This window comes from Haliotis asinina, chromosome 3, assembly GCF_037392515.1.
Source record: "Haliotis asinina isolate JCU_RB_2024 chromosome 3, JCU_Hal_asi_v2, whole genome shotgun sequence".
In the NCBI taxonomy this organism is placed as follows: domain Eukaryota; kingdom Metazoa; phylum Mollusca; class Gastropoda; order Lepetellida; family Haliotidae; genus Haliotis; species Haliotis asinina.
Window position 1 is genome coordinate 63594347 of NC_090282.1, and position 22083 is coordinate 63616429.

Consider the following 22083-nt stretch of genomic DNA (forward strand, 5'->3'; position numbering starts at 1 on the left):
TCAAAGCTGTATACATTAGTGCTCTACGATGATGTTGCACACTGATTTTTTTTCAGCACAGAGACGACAACCTGTGATACATGGATCTACAGATTCGTCCCTGGATTCAGATATCCAATGCGAATTATATCTGTGGTCTCGGTACTTGTTGTTCTCCTGTACCAAGTAAGTAGGATAAAGTTATACCAACCTTATTTTATGTGTTAGCAATGGATTCTTCATCAACTAAACGTTAGTAGAACTGTGGACATTACAGCATCCGGGTTGCTGTTTAAACCATATCATCCAACATCTAGTGAAAATGGGTAGATGTTAGAAGACATATCACACTGAATGCACTTATACAAGGTTGGATTTCCCCATTACTTAGCATTTATCAGAATACCGTGACCGGATCAGGGTTAGACTTGATCTTCATTAACCCATGCTTGTCGTAGTGCTCGACAAACGGGAACTATCTGATTCTCGAAATCTCGTGTTATACGTCATACAAAATAAATACCAAATATGAATTTCAGCATGCACCGAGAGTGATTGAGTTTAAAATAAACAATGACTAAAGATACGGGATAAGAAGTCGGGGAAACTCGAACACGATCGTGTGTTCTTGGTAAACACAAACTGTTACCATTCGAGGGGTCATGGTCGATCAGATGTCAATGTTATCAGGGTCACGAGATATTCACCGACAGTGATGGAGACGTGTTTGCTTTAGTGACGTGCCCCCGAACGTCCTTATGGTTATGCAAAGGTAGGAAGAGTCAAACGACGTATCCGAGGTCCGTTGTTACCCAAAGAGCACCAAACATCTTTTTTGTCAAACCACGTCACTGAAATTTAACATTATGGGGAAGACCACTTGGTCACACTTGAGTCGATTTCCCCTGTTCATGGCTAATGTCCCAGCTTGAATTTTGCACACGGAAACAATGCATCTCAACAACAGAATATCTAAATGGACAACATGTACAGAACATCACTGACATACTTGCAGGGCAGTTGTAAGAGATTGCAATAGCCTTCCTCTCAGCTTTTGGCCGGTTTTCATGGACGACAATGCTGGACCACATTTGGTGCCTTTGGTGATTTCGTACTTCAGGACGAGACAGAAACTCTACCTTGGCTCGCCAGGAATCCAGATTTCCGTTCTGCAGACTTGTTTAAAAACTTATATTACGTCAGAGATCCTCCAATATAATATTCTGATGTATTTGAACAAACACTCCAAACCCTCCACGAAATGTGGAACGCAATGCCTCGAAGTCAAACTCTGAAGAAAAGGTTCATGGACGTCATTGCATTTAGTCGCAGTTTCAACAGATATTGACTTTGTGCTGCTGTTGATAGTCATAAGATTTCTTGGGGATTGTTTTCCGGAATCTCGAGAAAGACCGCACGTGTTAACGTCACGCGGGACATTGCAGCACCCGGGTTTTTAAACCATATCATCCAACGTCTAGTGGGTAGATGTTAGAAAACATAGGACACTGAATACACTTACACAAGTTTGGATGTCCCCATATATATTATTTCCCGATGGTATGTGTAGCCAGATGGTAAGCTAACTTGAGGTGTGAACATGTTTGTTTGCAGTTGTTAATGGTAACATATTGGTATTATGAAAGTACTGGGGGATGCGTTTCTCTTTCCATGTGTACATTATGACACTGTTTGTTTTGATTCCAGATTGGAATTGGCCTGGTCGTCATTGGGATTCTGTCTGCCAAACGGCTAGGGTCCATATCTAATAATTTATCTTTTCTCGGTTTACTCCACATACATATAAAGCAAGCTGTAGATATATATACAGGTAGACACTGGTTTCGCTTTGTAACATCTTCACTGTTTTAATTTGTGTGAAGTGCATGTGATATATTAAACACTTACAATGAGCTCCATTTTGAACAATAGTGTCACATGTTGACATAAAAATAGCCCTTTGTAGAAACAAGTAGTACGTTACTGCACAATATTTAACAGATACACAATGAGCGAGATATATACATTTAGAAATCCAAAAACAAATATACAGTGTTCCAGGCTCAAATTCAGAGCGTTCTTTTCTTATGCATGGTCAGCCACCAACGGCCACAAGCAGGCGGATTACCAGACTTATTGTGATGACGGTCATCATCGCAGGGGCGTAGCTACCTTTTTTATAAAATAATCCCGAGTTTACATATGATTGCTGCTAAGGAAGTTGAGCAAGCTCTCAATACCATCTAAATAAACTGATCATGATTTGCAACCTATCCGGCTTACACGAAAACATTATGCTACCCGCCTGGTAAGGAGTTTTTGTCCTGTCGGAAGCTAAATTATTGCCCTGTCTTTGTGATTTCATATATGGCTGTTATAAGCTGTTTGGACGCGACCTCTTTGTTTGAACTTTGGTGTGTCACTGTTAGAGATGTTTTGTTAGACGTTTGATTTCGTTCTAACGTATCTTATCTGTGGTAACCCCAGGCCTGTTTCAGCTGCTTTGTCACTATGGTCAGTATACATACAGTAAGTTAGAACACTGTACATGTACAGGGAGAGATGACAATATATTATTTACGAAAAACGTTGGACAGGGAGTATCTTGATCGATTAAGGCTATAAATGTCACAATATGAATTGTTGTGTTAATCAATGGCACAGTTGACGTCACATTTACAGCATTTTAAACAAATTAGATTTTCTTTAACATATGTCACTCGATGTTCTACGCAAGTTAAATAGTTCGAAATCTATAATTCATAAACGTAAACTCGTTGTCAAGATTGGATAGTAACACTTCACACTCACACTTTAAGTGACATTCGCGCACATAAAGAACTGATAGGTGTGGAAAACATTCATCATTCACGGTTTTATTATTACAAATTACCCATGAATGATACTTGTCAGTAGACAATATCAGTGATTTTTGTTCTCGTCTTTCAAAAATGTATGAACAATTCAATTCACAAACGTGAATGGACTCCACACAAATAGTTCTTGGGAATTTTAATTTGTTAATGTGTAAATATGCCACTTTTTGCCGGTTGACGTATCTTATTCCTATCGGGACGCTGCATTTCAATTAATTATTGCCTAATGCGCACGTATAATATCCGCTTCTGTGTGTTTTCTGTCGCACACATGCCTTGAATTTGTATGATAAAAGCAAGTTTTCGAAACGGCAAAATGATGAATACATATGAACTTAAGAACAGATCAGTGTCTAGTGTGAGAACAGTCTTCCAAAATGGTCTGTATTTGTTTTTAAGTAGTAAATGCTATCGGCAGAGTAATACTAATATTAAGTCTTCTACATTATGTCTGTTGTGAACATGTTGATATCTGGTAACCACGTTATTAGGCACCTAGTAGAAATGCGAACACATTTGTGTTGTTTGGCGGGACAGTAATAGTCAAGAACTCCCATCAATTGAGGTTATTGCTTCAGAAGCAATTACAATTATTTTCTGTATGACTTCATATGAACGCCATGTCTACCGTTACAAACATCTCATTAACAAAGACAGAGAAAAGCTGTGGACTGAATAAACAACCTTGCTGTATGCTTATCTGTATGACATTTGAAGCATTCAAACCGATAACAGGCCCATATTATGCATGATTTATCAGAGGCAAAACGAGAAATACAAAACTGAACAACTGCCTCTTTCATAGGTACTAGTATTTGACTCGCTTGTTTCCTGTTTGCAGGTGTATACTTCAGCACATTGATCGTATGTGTGATTGTCACCTCATCCTACATCTATCTGTTTATGAAGAGCTACAGGTAACAGATGAATTCCAAACCATGCAATAAAATATTTTTTCTTGAAGCTTTGAAAGACCCTTAGGATTGTGTTCTACTTTCAGACGGCATTTGCTGCGAATGTTTCGGGGAAATACGAGTTTCATTCTGAGTCAACTGCCGAAACCACACAGAATCATGGTATGTATAGCATTAGTCTCACCGACATGGACAGTTATAACGGAATACTCCTCTCCGTGGGAACTCCTCTCCAGTAAATGCGTTATTCAATATAGAAAGTTAAGGCACAGGAGTACCCAGTGTTGGGTACCCAGAGAAACAAATTCCGTTTAGTGTTCAGGGGAAATAGCGGCAAAAAGTATATTAATGAATCATTGAAAATTAGTGAGTATCCAAGACTGTACTCCCGAGCCTAGATTTTCGAAGCTCTCTTAGCGCTAAGTTAGTCGTAAGTGCCACAAATTAATATGAAGTTACGATTATCCTTAAAGAATCTAGGCCCTGCATAATAGTACTCCTGTTACAAGAAATTAATCTTTTGTATTTCGATTTTAGAAAAGTTTCTAGTACTGTGGATATGAATGAAACTTTATTCACTACACCTCTGATGTAAGTGAATAGATGAGACTAAATATGTTAACAATTGCAACGCTTTTAGATAAGTTTAGGATTTCCATGGGAGGTTTATCATTTTATCTTATGTTCGAATATGTTCAAAGTATATCAACATCTTGCGAAAAATGTATTTCCGTGTATTTGGTAATGTTTGTTAAATAGCATTAATAGACGATCTTATCCTTCTTCACCATCACTAACCAAGCCAAATCACTTTCACCGAAACAAACGTGAAGAAGAATTGTCAACCATTTCAACGTCTCTGACATGTTTAAGCATTCATTGTAAGCAAACATCTCACCGTGCTCTGTAATGTGGCTGGTTGAAAGACATGACTAAATGATATTCGATTCCCGGAAATTGCAAGACCACTTGCTGAGTAATGGCACACTTTTTTGTTGCGTCGTCAGCAGTGGTCACGTCATTCAAATTACACTGTGACGTAAAGTCGGAATGACGTCACAGATGAGCAGTTCCAGATGGTACCGTAGAACCAACTGAAACGGTCAGCTGATGGCACGTCACTGCTATACCCGTACTCGATGTATACCGACGGTAAAACCCATGTGGGCCTTTCGGTTTACTTTTTTGTTTCCAATGTCGATAAATTTCATGTGTTGACCAATATCCGGGTATTGCTGAGCATCACAGGAATATTTCATTTAAAATCTCCGGCGTCATGTTTTTGAGTATTTCATTTGAAACCTGACGTGGGCGGTTCGAAATTGATTCATGTACTTCAAATACTAAGGAACCCCCTGAAATTGGTCAACACATGATGTTTATCTTTTGAATGGAGCATTACTCAGGACATCCTTTTCGCGAAAGACTACATTGAAAGACTTCACTCTGAATGTGTGGAGTACAGATAAACTAGCCCTGAGTACTTGATTATGTTAGAGTGTTTTGCAGTGTTATATTTGTTATAATTACAACTGGTATTTTGACTTTCTATTTTCAGGTCTGTAGCATGCGATTTCCTGGATATCAAGCTGCCTACATCCTATATGGTAACAGCTCTGAAATTGTTCAGTCAATGACATGCTTATTTGTCCCCAATATGCAGATAGTAGTGTCGGCTACGCAAAGTGTTAAGGCACAACGGGGAGACAAAAAAGAGAGAGAGAAAAAGGACATCCGTTGATCAAGGACACTCAAGGACTTTGAGCGTGTACCAGTTGCGAGGGCTTGTGCGATATATATATTGTCGTGAAGTCATATATATATATATATTCTAAGTTTCGTTTATGTACTTGTCTATCTGCACCGCCTTGATATTGCTGGGATATTGCTAGATGCGGCGCAATACCAAAACACACTCACTAAATGCGCGTGTGCGTGCATAAGATTTGTAAAACTCCCACAGCTTCGACCATATGTTCCGTTATATTCTACCTGTAGGATATCTGGAATAGGTAGCTTTGAATCCAGGTTTCTGACGTATCAAATGATAAATGTGGTTGTTATCCGCAGTGTGCTTTGTCAGTTTTTTTCCCTTAACGTGTCCCCTCGATAATTTTGTGGATTGTGTTGCAGGTTTTCTGGTGCTGTTTATTGTAATGTTCCTCGTGGTGCTGATATTCGCCTATGTGATGTATGTGATTAGTATCGGAGACCTCATGTTATCTGTACTAATTTCGCTGTTACAAACATTGAGGTAAGCCCACTTATATTGCCACTATAGCAATAATACTGCTATTGCAAATAAGTTAGTTTCATATAGCTTCGTCTGTCCAAAACAGTGGCATAATTGTGTCAAAGGGTCAAACCACTGGTTCCATTCCACCCTCTCTACGACTAGCAAAGGCTCCTTAGCACCTATCAAACAAATATGCACACCTACATGTATGCATCCACACATCCATCCATCCATCCATCAATACACACACACACACACACACACACACACTACCCACCTAACTACATGCCTACCTGCATGCACGCACGCACGCACACACACACAGACATACATACACACATACATACATACATACATACACACATACATACATACATACACACATACATACATACACACACACACATATACATACATACATACATACATACATACATACATACATACATACATACATACATACATACATACATACATACAATGTGAATGCCCATCTCCAAAATACGTAGCAATGATACGATCAGGGTATGAATGCACGGAGATGCACTTTACACATAATTATCAACGATATAATTAAATCCATTTAATACTTGTACTAAGGTCACAAATTGATAGTCCTCCTGATACAGATTGAACAGTGATTTGGTATCAGTGTTCCAGCTAGTGGCTTACTTCTGTTCTATCTGCAAGTTATCCTGGCTAAGTACGTGCTCATGCAAAACAAGATCAAAGATACAGATGACGAGCCTCCTCTCAATGTTGACAACAGGTATTGTGGCATCTCCGTTCTCAGTATCAATCTCACAGACACAGCGTTTGATCACATGTGTTCCTGCTTTCGCCGTGTACAATAGTGTTGACAACATTGACTGACTAGAGTTTAGAATTATGTTCCTATTCCAAACCCCTGTCAGCTCAGTCTAGTTTGGTCACTTATAGGTTCGCTTCCTCAGATATGTAAAATATCATTAGTCCACCGACGTGCTATTACTCAATCAAAAGGAGTACTGCTTCATTTCCAACTGATGCCCAGTTCCAATATTCAAAACTTATCACTCGCCCGTTGAAGATACTGCAGTGTAATATTTTCGCTTCAATATTACACTAGTGTAATACCGCTTGACGTATGACGTCAAAATGGTTCAAAGTTGTGACGTCACAATGTTAATTTTACTAGCCCTTGCTTGACTCGGAATGCTGAGAGTGGTCACACTGTAGGGAATTTCACGGTAGTTTCTGTCAATTTATGTTGGCGAGTAATAAACAGAATACTAAACTCGCTTCTGTGAAATATCATTTTTATTAAATTCGTTAAAGATTTAGCATCAAACTCGCTTTCTCTCGTTTCGTACCAAATCATTAACTCGTTTAATAAAAATGGTATTACACAGAAGGTCGTTTAGTATCCTCTGTATACCAAACAACATACGTATGCGTTTCACGGCAGATACCAGAACATGATTCAATCAATTTACAAATCATGCAATTACAAGACGAGAACAACATCCATAAAAACTCAATTATATCATTACAGGCGGTTTCATGAATGGTTTAATTACTACGCCTTTTTCGGAAATCTGGCCATTGGACTATTTACGTGTTTCTGGAGAATTCTACAAGGACTCATGCTTGGGGTTCTAATGGTTGGCCGGCTGGATCACAGCATATATGCAAGAGGCTGGGAACACAGAGACAAAGGTATGCCAAGGGCTGTGTTTCTACGGAAGCGTATCAGGGCCACGGTGAATTTTTTTTTGCTGTCACTATCTCCTACGTAGAACATAGTATCTGCCACGTAGTACTTAATATATCCTCTTAAAGGTTCGGATTATGAAGTGTGGTTATTAAATTGAGAATTGTTTGGTTATGCAGGACGTTAGATAGTAGAAATGCACGTCAATGCATATTTATGACACTAACGCAGTGTTATTACACAGTGTGTGTGTGTGTGTGTGTGTGTGTGTGTGTGTGTGTGTGTGTGTGTGTCTGCGTGTATGTGTGTGTGTTACGTTTGGGTGACGTGGACCTTGATCTAATTGCTGTTATGGGTGTTCTCTCTCTCACTCTCTCTCACACACAGATACACACGCGCAAGCACACACACAGGCAGAGGAGGGGGAAAAGTTTCTGATACCAAATTCTCGCTAGGACACGTCCACCGAAAGTTTTGCTTGTCTTCATATGAGGCTAGGTTTGATCAGATATAACGCTCGTTTGCGGTTTATTTCTTCCAATCGTAATTATTTACAAGCTGACTTGACTCTGGTGGAAAAGTGTACTCATAGGTTGCCACCGACAGACACGTCTGTCCACGCAGATCCTGAAATATCCAGGGCATAATAGAAAAATGTAACGTGTAACATGTAAGTGCAACATGTAACAGTGAACTAACAGCAACGCGTAACAATAGGGCAAACTGAACGCGAGGCAGTAAAGTACAACAATCGGTCCAACACATGAAAGTAATATGCAACAATTATGCTACCCATCAAAAGTCTCACTTATAACACCCACTATATGTTATATATGTATACATGGTTACAGCGAAGCTGAATTTCTCCAACTGCAAAAACTGCAAACCTTATGCAGATTGATTGCACGAGGATGATTCATCAAACTGCTGAAAAGCATGTGCAAATATCCTGCATGTGAACTGCTGCGTTTTGGTGTAAAGTTTTATTGAGAATTTGCCATTTTTCACCGATTTCAGTCTTTTGTTGAACGCATCACAATAATCTTGTCAATGTTGCGAATTTGTTTTATTATAAATCAGTTCATGTGTAAACAGTACCTTTAAACAGTACCTTTAAACAGTATGGAATAGTTTGCAAAATCTAGTTTAGAACAGTTGATTGACATATGCGGCTACATTTACACTAGTGAGTCTCAACTTTTGATGGGAAGTATAGTTGAACACACGAATCTAATGGTGAAGGAAACAATAAACGCTGAGAGTAAACGAAACACATGTTAGTAGACTCTAATTGTAAATATAACACATAACTTGTGTCTCTAAACGTAAATGAAACACATGGCTGTAATCGCTAAAGCAGTGACTGAAACAGTCAAATGGAAATGGTTTCCGTGTTTGGGGGAACTAAGTTCACCATTTCAGATAAATGTAGAACAACATATATTGAGCATCTCCTACAGGAGATACTAAGTCCTACAAAGGAGATGATAAGGCCTACGTAGGACTGTTTATCTCTTACGTAGGAGATAGTAAGTCATACGCAGATGGTAATAAGTCCTAAGTAGGAGATACTAAGTCCTGCGTAGGCGATAATAAATACTACTTAGGAGGTACTAAGTCCTACGTAGGAGATAGTAAGTTCTACGTAGGAGGTAATACGTGCTACGTAGGAGATAATAAGTCCTACGTAGGTGATACTAAGTAGTACGTAGGAGATAGTAAGTAGGTGATGATGTCCTACGTAGGAGATAGTAAGTTCTACGTAGGAGGTAGTACGTCCTACCCAAAAAGCAACCGAGGATCATAGATGCAAGATTAAGAATTATTGAAGGAAAGAAAATCACAAGAATAAAAGAAATTATCACAAGAAACTGACTTTGTGCCTTCTAGATTTGAAGTAAATTTAAAAATAGCCTGAAAAACGTATGTATGGATCACTGAAAACCAACCATGAGCAGAACACAAGATTAAGCAAGTAAAGCAAATTGATGAATGTTTTTATTTCAGGGGCTTCCAAAGTGCGAGCTAACGATTTCCGTCGTCATGATCAGCAATTGTGAAATATCAAATAAAAATTTTAAAATATATCTATATTGACGAAGCAAAGTGTCCATCGCATCCAGATTGATATGAGGCATTACTTAGACACACTCGCTCTTGATTTGATGGATTAAAAGGCAATTTCTGTTTAACGTCACGATAACTCATGGACATACAGTCATTGGTATAAATTGGGGATGCAGGGTCACGAAAGACGTTTCCGTTATTACAATGAAGCTGTATTCCGAAATTCACTATACAGTTACAATTTTGGGAAAGACAGATTGTGGTCGTAACCATCAACTGTGCGCATCGTGTGATCTAAGCAGAAACAAGAAAAAATCGAAACGAGATTGTGACTGGAACAAGAACGCGTATTGCGTTCCTAAAAGATCTGGTAATTCGTAGACATGCTAATGGAGGGCGAAAGTGTAGACTCAAGACACACAATGTTTCTATTTTAAATCACAATCACAATGGAGACTTTGATGGTCGTTGGTTCAAGGAACCATTTGAATTTGATGATATGCGTCTAATAGTTATTATACAACATATTCTGCAACTGGTTAATTAATTATTTTATGAGTGTTAAACTGTGACAGCTTCTGTCTCCAGTACTACATTAATTACAGTTTCTTCTGTGTAGGCTATCTGTCGTATATATGCATGCTGCACGTGGAGAACGCCCATAATCATCCCATATTGAGAGTCTTCTGTAACCTCTTACTGACAGATCTGGATAGAGATGGGCTGACACTCCAGAGACGAGGTATATTTTGCGTAACCATTGTTTTGTAATTCGTTTGTTTGTAGTCGACGAACATTGTAATCTTTCATGACACGTAGACTTGTCCAGTTTGGTATAAGTGAGTGAGTGAGGTTAGTTTTACGCCGCATTCTGCAGTATTTCACCTATATGGCGGCGGTCTGTAAATAATCGAGTCTGGACGAGACAATCTAGTGACCAACATGGGCAGCGATTTGCGCAATTGAGAACCGATGACATATGTCAACGAAGTCAGCGAACCTTGCCACCCGATCCCGTTAGTCGCTTCTTACGACAAGCATAGTCGCCTTTTATGGCAAGCATGGGTTGCAGTAGGCTTATTCTACCCCAGACCTTCACGGGTGTTTGGCGTGAGTATTTTGACAAAAAATATCAAGATGTTCCAGAACGGTTATGCGCGAGTTGCACCTTTATGTATTTTACTGGACATTTGGAATTATTAATGTTTATCAATATGAAACTTTTCTTCTAATTTGTATTCAGTGAGAAGAAATACCAGAGCTTCAAAAAGATGGTACGTGGCTTACACGCTAATCAACAATCCAGAACTTGCTCAAAGACGGGAAAGAGTTCTCAGTGAAACCAGCAGGAAACGGCGAATCATCAGAATCACACAAGCAGAAATGGAAGATGCTGCGGACTGGTCCACTGACGACGGATCAGTTCCTCCGCTGAATTTGTATTGAGCGGCATGAACATTGTCGTGTAAGTGTACAGTTCATGTGACTAAACACGCTGATGGTGGGACAATGCTGGTGACCACAGACTGCAGTGCTTGTGGTGTTGCAATGTTTGTGATACCACAAGATGTGTGATCATAGACCAATGCCTAGTCAGAGTCAGAGTTGTACTTGACATGTAAATGCATTTTCCAAAAGCGATGCCATCCAGTATCTAGCCTGTGCATTCATACTTGCAAGGGGCTGTGTGTGTTCGCACCTTCCCAAATTGAAAGAGCAGTTATTGATTTATCGGAATGGGGTGGAGGAAGGTGGGCATCTGAGAATTTTCTACACATTACAGTTGTAATTTAAGACGAAATTGTATTTGCAAATGTCTCTGTGCTTTCTACCTTACATTGTGTGTCATGCTGCACTACAGTTGTATTAAACAACAGTAGTACACACGTTTTGCTTCAATGTTGATAAGCTCACCGTTTCATGTGTAAGACTTGTCCACTACTTTAATCACCTTCATTGGGTTTGTTTATTTGTCATATAGTCAACGCCAAAAGAAACGCCAGCATTGTGAAATGATGATATTTGAAAACATATTGTGAAAAGATGACATTTTCCACCAACTTTACTTTCACAAGATTCAACGATAACTCGAAAGAAAGTACTTAGTTAGTTTGTTCACCATATGACATGAAAATCCTGTCAATCAATGGAAACCACGTAACGAAAGTACTTAGTGTGTTTGTTCTCCACATGACATGAAAATCCTGTCAATCAATGGAAACCACGTACCGCACGCCGTTAGGTGGTGTACTTAAAGGGAAACAAACTGGTGTGACCTCCACTGGCATCATCAACAGCTGCATATTTCCTCCTCGTGCTGTTTAGGAGACGATGAATGAATATATACGTGTTCGATGGGATTCAAATCTGGGCTTAAAGCTGGCCAAACCATAGTTTGGATTCCTTTTGTTTTGTCTGTCAGGCTTGTTGTGTACGCTATCGCGTAATCTTGCTGAAGAACAATATGATGTCTTTCAGCAAAGGATGAACGAATTACTAGTCTCAACACTTCTTCGATGTAGACACACCTACCACGACCTTGACCATTGCATTCAACGATTACATGTTGCACATGACGTCCTCAGATTATGGCACCGCAAAACATGAGCGACAACACCCCAACAACCTCCCTCCAAAACACGGGGCTCTGGGAATCTTTCATCTTGACGACGCCCTATTCTCACTTCTCACATCGATGATATTCTGCCACTGTACCCAGATCAGTCGAGCACGTGTACACCGTGGCGCCAAACGTGAACCAACGTTACGGTGTTACGGGCTGGTGTGAAGCGATTTTGCAAATGAGAGGTCACAATATATGCGGTCTTGCCGACGTGACGTTACACGTGGACGTCAGCTACGAGGCGACTGTGTGTCCGGTGGTAGCGGTCAAGCAGTCCTTGGATGGTGGACTGATGTATTCCACAATGCATGGCGACACGTTGGACGCTCCATCCTGCCTCAATATTCCCTATTGGTCTCTGACGTTCTTAAGCACTTAAGCGTGTCATGATCACTGTTGCATAAAAACGCGAATGCGGTTCGTTCAGCAGTATCCGTTCCTTAAGTAGCATCGTAAGAGCAAGAACATCATGCAAAGGATGCAGTTCTAACTTGTCTGTTATTTGTCAAATGCCTCTGTCACTTAGTGTGGCATGATACATAAAATACATAAATACATTCACTGACTCCCATGATTGAAATTTATTCATTTATGTAGCAACTTCATGCATAAAGTGGACTACAATCACAATGATGATCTAAACTATCGAAAGAATATTTAATGCTTAAGTCTATGCTGAAGCGTTTCTTTGGTTTCCGTTTTCTGTGTCAGTTTATGAAATAACTACAGAGGACATAACATAAATGACGTGTCATGTAAAGAACAAAGACACGCAGGGGAACGCTTCAAGCACATGTCATTAATGAAACAACCACAATCGGTTCCAGTGGAGAGTATAATATATCTCCGACAATTATCTGTAATCTCAGCGAGTTACATTGTGTCAATATTCGGCCGTAAGATATTTGTCTGTAAAATCTGTCATTTCAATAGTATGGCTTTATGGCGTTCATGGGGTAATATAACGCTGATGTGCAACGTTTACTCCAGAATTTTAAATTCACAATCGGGGTATGACGGATTATCCATTCAGTCAATTTTATTATCTCGTTTTATTTACTCTTATATTTTGTTAATGTAGACAATCTAAAGAATGCAAACTTTCATTCTACAAAGTGTAGAATCTGGGTTTTTTGACGTTTTACTGTGCATCACATTGGCTGTGGAATCCATTTCAATGTGAATATAACTTCTACAGGTTTCTTTTTGTGATCCTTTGCGATCCTTCAATTTTACTCCGATATGTGATGCTTTTAACCGAATCTTTCAGTTTTGCTTACAATCAAATGTAATAGTGATTCAAATGATAAATGATTTACACGTTTTATTGATTAGAATTGTGTTCTTTGTTGGCGATGAGGTAGCCTAGTGGCTAAGACCCGCGTTCAATTTCCAACATGGGTACAGTGTGAGAAACCTTTTCCTGGCCTTCCCCGTCGTGCTATTGTTGGGATATTGGTAAAAGCATGTAAAACAACCCACTCATTTTGTTGATTTGTCAATTGAAATATGTGTTCACCAACATACATCGAAACAAACGTAATGACCGTGTAGATGATAGGCCTCTACGTACATGGGCTTCCTTTCAATCGTCCATGTTTACCGTTCCAGTGAATCACGGATGTACAGTTATTATACTGACCCAGGGCTCCACGATAAGATACACTGTAGAACATACGAGGAGTGGACAATGTCTCATCGTAGGGATTATTTAGTCGTATCGAACTCGCCTTTCATGTTTGCTTTGGCGAAACGTATATGCGTACCAGACAGTAATCAAGATATTGTGTGCGACGGAGCATAGTCATCCATGTTGCTTTGATGAGTTGTATTCCTGAGGAAACAATCAGGTGCTATGGTTCGTGTCGACCAAACTTGTAGATCTGACAGCAATATACATTTGCTCGTTGTTTTCACCATAAGGGGAACGTTTAAGACGATATTTCCTTTGGGATTTCCACAAATACTGAGCTGATACGTTGTTCTACACTGGAATAGTGTTATAAACGGGGTGTCATAGTCACCTCGCGCACTCAGTGAGTGAGTGAGTTAATATTTAATGTCACATCGGCAATATTTCAGCCATATCGTGACGGGAACAAACCACTGAAAAGGAATATATGTGTGTTATAAAACCTGTCGACAAAGGACAGTAAAACAACTACAGTATCACAAGTTGAATTAAAACTAGCTTGGAAAGTTAAAACTAATATCAATATTCAGACAATACAATATAAAAACAGGCTATAGATCGCCAGCAACAGAAGGTAGATCACCATACTAGGGACCATGGGGACTTACAGTATCTTTGCTACCTGCATGGACCCTAGTTGGATTTACACCATCCCTTCAGCCGCTGGCGAGTGTACAATATGCTAGCCAAAATTAAAACAACAGGAATACTACGATTAAAAGCCTGGTAGACTTAAATTTACTATGAATGTTTTTGGACTTACGTACCCTCTCAGGAGAACAATATTTTTACAATACTTCAACCCCCTTTGAGGGTACAGCCACTAACAATTCTAGGTACGAATCCAAACTACTAATTATTAAAATACATCTTTTTACAGAAACATATTGCTCACAATTCAATCAAAAAATCAATTTCTTTTAAAAAACCAATAATTAAATGAAAACTAACGCTGGTAAAAAGATCCTTCATCGTTTTAACTGTAAAATACATATCCCTTGTGATGGAGAATTCGACACAGTCAAGCAGAATATGCTTGACCGTGACTCTCTCATCACAAGGGATACAAAATGGAGGATCCTCACCTTTTAACAGGTATGCATGGGTATATCTAGTGTGGCCAATACGACATCGTCGTAGTATGACCTCTTCAAATCTGGACTGACAACCCAAGTGGGTATAACCAATGTAAGGTTTTATCTCATGTGATTTATTTATACCACCTTGGGTGTCCCACTTCTTCTGCATCAGATCACGGATATAAGATCTAATGGTAGCTTTATAATCAGTGTAGGGAATAAGAAGTGGTGCCACAGATTTGTTGAGTGCTGCCTTGGCAGCAAGATCGGCCATTGCGTTACCAGAAATGCCTACATGGCTGGGTAACCAACAGAAGACGATGTCGTATTGGCCAGTAGCAAGATCATTATACAGTTCAATAATTTCAATTAAAAGTGGATGTTTACAAGAAAGATTTTTAATAGCCTGAAGGCAAGAAAGAGAGTCTGAATAGATTATATACTGTTTACGTTTCGGGTGTCTTTGAATATATTTGAGAGCTGCTAATATGGCGTTAGCTTCTGCTGTAAAAATATAACTATTATCTGGTAATCTAGAAGATATTGTTCTGGATCCAATGACAGTGGCACAAGCCACTGCGCCACCGTCCTTGGATCCATCTGTAAATAAGGGTTTGTAATTGCTATATTGATGTTTTAACTGATGATATTCTTGTTTATATTGTAACTCATTCGTTTCTGATTTTTTAAATGATGTTAAGGTTAGGTCAACTTGTGGCCTAACCAATTGCCAAGGAGGAGAAGAAAGAAGACGGGAAGGCGATATACTTACCAGCTCAATGCCGGCAGAAGAAATAAATGGTTTAATTCTGTGCCACAAGAGACGACTTTTTGTTATACAAATCCTCATAAAGCGGATTGAACACACAGTTATAGGCAGGGTTAGATTCGTTAGAATATAATTTAGTAATGTATTGTAAAGACAATTTTATACGACGTTGAGTAAGAGATGGTTCATTGGCCTCAACGTAAAGACTATCAATAGGTGACGTTCTGAAAGACCCAAGACAAAGTCTTAGACCTTGATGGTGGACAGAATCAAGAAGTTTAAGGTTGCTTTTGCAGGCTCCACCATATACGATGGAGCCATAATCGAGTTTAGAACGGAACAGTGATCGATATAGGTGTAAGAGGGTAGCCTGATCCCTCCCCACTTTGAGTTGGAAACACCTTTCAACAAGTCAAGAGCCTTCAGGCATTTAGTTTTAAGAGATTTAATATGAGGCAGAAATGTTAAGTGGGAGTCAAAGATTAGGCCCAAGAACTTGACCTCCTTTACAACTTTGATGGGAGTGCCATCTAGAGATAGTTCAGGGTCCTTATGTGGCTTATATTTTCTGCAAAAATGTATAAAATTAGTTTTGGATTTAGAAACTTTAAAGCCGTTTTCAAGACACCATTTATTTATTTTGTTTAAACAAAGCTGCAGTTGCCGTTCAATGGTATGCATATTTTTACCACGACAAGAAATATTAAAATCATCCACAAATAACGATCCATCAATTGAATCGTTTAAAACTTTTGATAAACTATTTATCTTGATGCTAAAAAGTGTGACAGACAGAATACTGCCTTGTGGAACACCCTGATCCTGACTGTAATGATCAGACAGGGTAGAACCCTGACAGTTTCAAGTTCGAGTTCTTCTCACAACAGTGAGCACACACAACAGACAATGTGCAAGTATTCACACCGTGTCCATATTTCTGACATTTAAAACATCTTAGCGGGTTGGGGATGTAGGTATCAACTGGGATATTACAATAGCCTGCCTTCACTGATTTGGGAGCATTGGGACATGAAAAAGTAAACAGATACGTGTTCGTTTTGATGGTTTCGTTGTTTCTGCGAGTTGAAAAGCGCTTGACGTAGAGTACACCTTGATCCTTCATTTCAGAACCTATATCAAGTTCCGACATATCATCAAACAATCGGTCGCGATCTCTAACGATACCTGTGCTGGAGTTCAAGGTTTTGTGTGCAGAGACCGTGACCGGAATGCCCACGAAAGATTTGATGTTCAGCAAATTAGTTGCTTGTTGCTTTTTCCCGCACTCTACTAGTAGGCCACCTGAACGTAAGCGTCTAATGTTCTTCACGTCCCCTGCAATAACCTGAATACCCTTGGATACAGCAAAGGGGTTCAACTTCAACGGTGTCTTGTCAGGAGTCTCAATCACGATGAAACGCGGCCAATACTCAATCGATGCAGACGGTCTGTGGTCACTATCAACAGGGTCAATATCAAGTGGACGTTTTGTTTTTTTGGTTGGGTTTTCATAAGCCATGGTTAGTGTAAATGGTTCATCATCCGAGCTCCCCACCCACCACGGAGTATCACAAGGACAATGCTAAAAACAAGCGGGCCTCCAGCTTGCAGCACCAAGGATACCCGGATGATATACTCCAGCAGAAGAATTAAAAGATTAATAATTCCACCAGATTGGCCCATGAGCCACCGCCTTCTGGCATAGGACTCTAGGCAAATTACAGAACAACATATTTCAAAATCAAAAATGTTTTAGATAATAAAACCAAGTCCAAATTTTCAAAATTCCAAATGACACGTGTGCATTCATAAATATAAAAAAAATACTCCATGCACAGGGCTTGGCATGACCAGCCGATTGGTCGAACCGGGCCCATTCGACCGCCCGTCTAGGCGAAGTCAGGGCCAAAGTGGTGTATTGAGCAACAGGAACACGGTTACAGGTCCCTATTGCCCTCAACCACCAGGATCCCCTCCTCCGCCGACACAGGGACGCAACCCACAGCAAACGGGTTGGTGGACTAAATATTCCTCCGGGTCCACTACGGGGGTGTCGGCGAGCTCTTGGCATTACCCAGCACCCACCACGAGGAGGTGGCTCGCCACGGGTGCCAGCGCACTCAGAAGCTCGTGAATACTGACGTCAGTATTCTAGAATCAAGGGGTGAGTGAGTTATAATTTAACGTCACATCGGCAATATTGCAACCATATCTTGACGAGAACAAACATGATTATAAAGAATAATTATATATTATAAAACGCGTCATCAAAGTACGGTAAAATAACTAGAGTATCACAATTCGATTTTAAAATTTGCATATGAAGTTAAAACTAACAGCACAATTTGTACAATACATAATATAACGAAGCAGTGAAACCTCTCAAGCCAAAGACACTGAACTGTAGAATGTAGTTAAATCTGACTGCTTGCTCATGGTTTTTTGGAACGTTTCAGACCTTTCAACATTAAACTGTCACGTTGTATAATACTGTCAAAAGTGGTATAAACTCAACTCATTCACTGACTCTTGAGATCATGAATACTAAAGGCCATATTCTCGGATCTGAATGGCGCAAACCATAATACAACTGACATGCTAAACGGTTACAACCTGGGACCTAAATTTTCGAAGATCTCTTAGTGCTGAGATCGTTGTAAGTTAATGTTAATAATATATGCCACCTGCGACCATTTTAGCGCTAAGATGGCATCGAAACTCTAGGCGCGGGAAAGCTACCTTTAAGAAAGAAAAGAGTTGAAATTAGTGTGGCCCAACCGGCAACTGGCATGGTTGGGCGATCTTGTGAAATGGCACTCTTGGCAATGCTAATCTATGTTACCATAAATCGTTAATATCAAACTAGCTGCTTCATGTAGGTACTCAAACACCTTTTTCGAGTTATTTAGGATTCTCCAACCAATTATTTCTCTGAAGCATATTAACTTATGGAAGGGTCAAAGAATGCAATGGCTTGTCTTTTTTAAACACTGTAAGGCTGAGTTAAACTCAAGTTCCCCACTCAGGAGGTCGTGAATACTAAGTGAATATTCCAGCATCGGGAAGGGACACCCCATGATGAGACCGGTATGCTATTTTAAACGGCTCAAGTCAAGACCACCCCTTTGTAGAACTTAGTTTGATAGATCTTAATACTGCTAGAGACCTGGTAACTAGACGACGTTTTCTCTTTAACATGATTTGAGCTTCTGTCACCCAAACGTGTGGGTAAGTAGTTCTGGTTCATTTCGTCTCCAGTCACAAGACAGCAGGAACGGAAAGAACACAAAAGAAATAATTCATACATCGTCTCCATGAATCAAACCCACTTCTGCGAAACGAATGATTCTTCTGATGTTGGCAAGAGGAATGAATGCATGTATTCTTAAAGTAGAGGACCACCGTCATGTCGTTTAAACTCCTTTCCACATGCATTCGCATGGGTACGCCTTTTCATTGTGTCGTTTTCAAGGGTTGTCATTATGTTTACTTGACATTGCGGACATGTCCGTCAGTCACATTTTCAAAGTTCTCGATGAATTCACAGTGATGAGAGCCACCATCGCAAAGGTCATCAACAAAGACAGAATTGGTTCGTTCATTTTCTTCCTGTCCCAAATCAAAAGTGTTTATTATCAGTACATCATGAAATACATGTGTTCGGTAAACTTCAACGTCTTTATTGTTAGTTACAAATAAACACTTTCGTCAGAATTCACCTTTGCTGCCCTGTGTCGCTGCCATGTTTGACACATTGCATTGTACCCTGATTGAGTGAATCGATGCTCATGATATCGATCTTCATATTATCTGGTCCAGACACGAATGCTTATAGACCGCCGTCATGTGGATGGAATATTGCTGAATTTGGTGTTGAGAAATATCAAATAATGAGATCACCATCATCTGAAACTAGATTTTTCCGTGACGTTACATGTTTACTGCCATGAAGTATGGATGAAGAAGTGAGATATTTGAGGATGCCATTATCAGATACAGAGATTGGTGCACATGTTGTTTCGTTTCCAGTTTCTTAACCGAGATTATTTTTTCACTGTTTGATCTTTAAATGAACATTGATATCACCCGCCAGTACAATATTACAATGGGGCTATGCCGTGTTCTAGGAAATGTCTTATAAAATAACCAACAACCGTCTTTGGATCGTTAATGTTATATATCTGCGAGTTGAAATTACCTCTGCCCTTCAGGTAACGGCGGATATAGAGTAGCTTCTGTCTTTGACTATAAAAGACCATTATTTAAGTGTTTCTCACACAGAACAGTTACGTTGTCGCCCAGGGTAGTAGCCTCATGGTGCTGATCACTGGGATTGTGTGGTCCAGTCTCGAATATTTACAGAGCGCCGTCATATAGCTAGAATATTGCTGAGTGCGGCGTTAATCATCAAACCATCATTAACAACCACCGTGAATTTACAACAATTTTGAGTAACATATTGGTATTTTTGCTAGCCGACATATTTCAACATCCACGTCAGTTAAATTACGTTGTAACCAAGGGCACTGATATAACGTCATAACTCGCAGTTTAAATGCACTTCAGGCGATGGAATTCTGGTGTAAAGAATCACTCACGGTATTACAAAATAAGTATAATACGTTCAAGAAACAACAACTTGATGACACTCAATTAGAATACAAAAAAGTATGTTAAAAGAGGCGCTCTCCTGATTGTGTACGGTAAAAATATACTGAAGAACGGTTCTATTTTTTCAATATTCCGCAGTGGGCATCGAACGCTCTTAGATCGTCTGTGATTCTCAGATATATCGGTTTTACCATATGTACAATTCCACTACCTAAGCTCAGTTATCTAGAACTAAATTATAAGACATGTATTCCTGTCGATCGATAAGTCTGCTTCGTGCGTCAAAACGTATCTTTGGATTTATTTATATACATTTATCTTTCATATCTACGTCAAACAACACAATACATACTATTAATGTACATCACCCTGACGTTATTGGGGGCGTTGTGATATCGTAAGAATTATATCAACATTTTTTTAAAAAACGTGTGGGCGTTATTTGATTAACGTTTCGGGCCGCTTTGAAGAGAAACTTAGTCATGAAACGTGGAAGATTTCTAAAGGAAATGTCGGGCATGATCACAGTGGTACTGGTCATTGTCGTCGACCAGTTCGGTGGATCCTACGAGGAAGGGTACCGTAAAACATACCAAAGAACACATATTCAAGGAGGATTCTGTTTTGAGCCACTCTTCTCAAACTGAAGTACTCCACATGAAATTACCTCGTTCAGCACTACATCGTGCGATGATATTGATTCACTCTTTGAAATGATTAGAAAGATAGAAATGAACTTTTTCATTCATACATGCCTGCATTTTCATTCATACATGCCTGCATATTAAGTATCATATTATTATTGCTCTTTTGAGAAATGTTGGAAAAGTAATTGATAATCAACTAAAAAGTAATTGATGGAGAACTACGTTTTGTAACGAGGTCATTTTCATGATGATAGGAATTTTAGGCTTCGTTCCATTAAAGCCACCAAAGGTGATGCAAAAAAACCGCTTAAACCAGGATTAGAAGAATCTATTGTGTTAGATTAAGAGCACTCATTTCATGTAATTTCATTGGTACATAAGTCACATGTCTACAGCCCAAGAGTTTGAAAACAGAGCAGCGGCATGCAGTGTCTTGTTTCTGTTTAATTGAATCCACTAGATGGTATCAAACTCAGTAATTTGTATGGTGTACTGCCCTCTCGGCACAGACTATATAAGTCGACGTCGCTCCGGTTCATCCTGTATGTGTTCCCTGAATAAATATCTCTTTAAACACTATTACTGAATTAGAATATTGTGAATGATGTATGCTGACACCAAAAGACCATATGCCGGTTTGTGGTATTGTAGATTCAGCATCAGAATAACATATCAAAACGAACGACCTATGCAGTTCAGGTTGCTATTTTATTATTGTCTGCAATAAGAGTTAACTTGGAGTTGATAACATATTCATTTTAATCTTGTCCTTGCGATGGTTTTATGTCAGAATAGATTTGATTAATTCTTTAAGGATATTATTTCCATTACTAATCTTCATAGAGAGTCATTGAGATAGAAAGTACGCTCGTCTCAAAATTCAGAGATCGTTATTT

The 22083-nt window shown here is 39.3% G+C and overlaps 1 pseudogene; it reads left to right on the forward strand.

Moving 5' to 3' along the window:
* LOC137278967 (stimulated by retinoic acid gene 6 protein-like) overlaps window positions 1-11211 on the forward strand; it is a 26277-nt pseudogene extending 15066 nt beyond the window's left edge.
* The last annotated feature ends 10872 nt before the right edge of the window (window positions 11212-22083 follow it).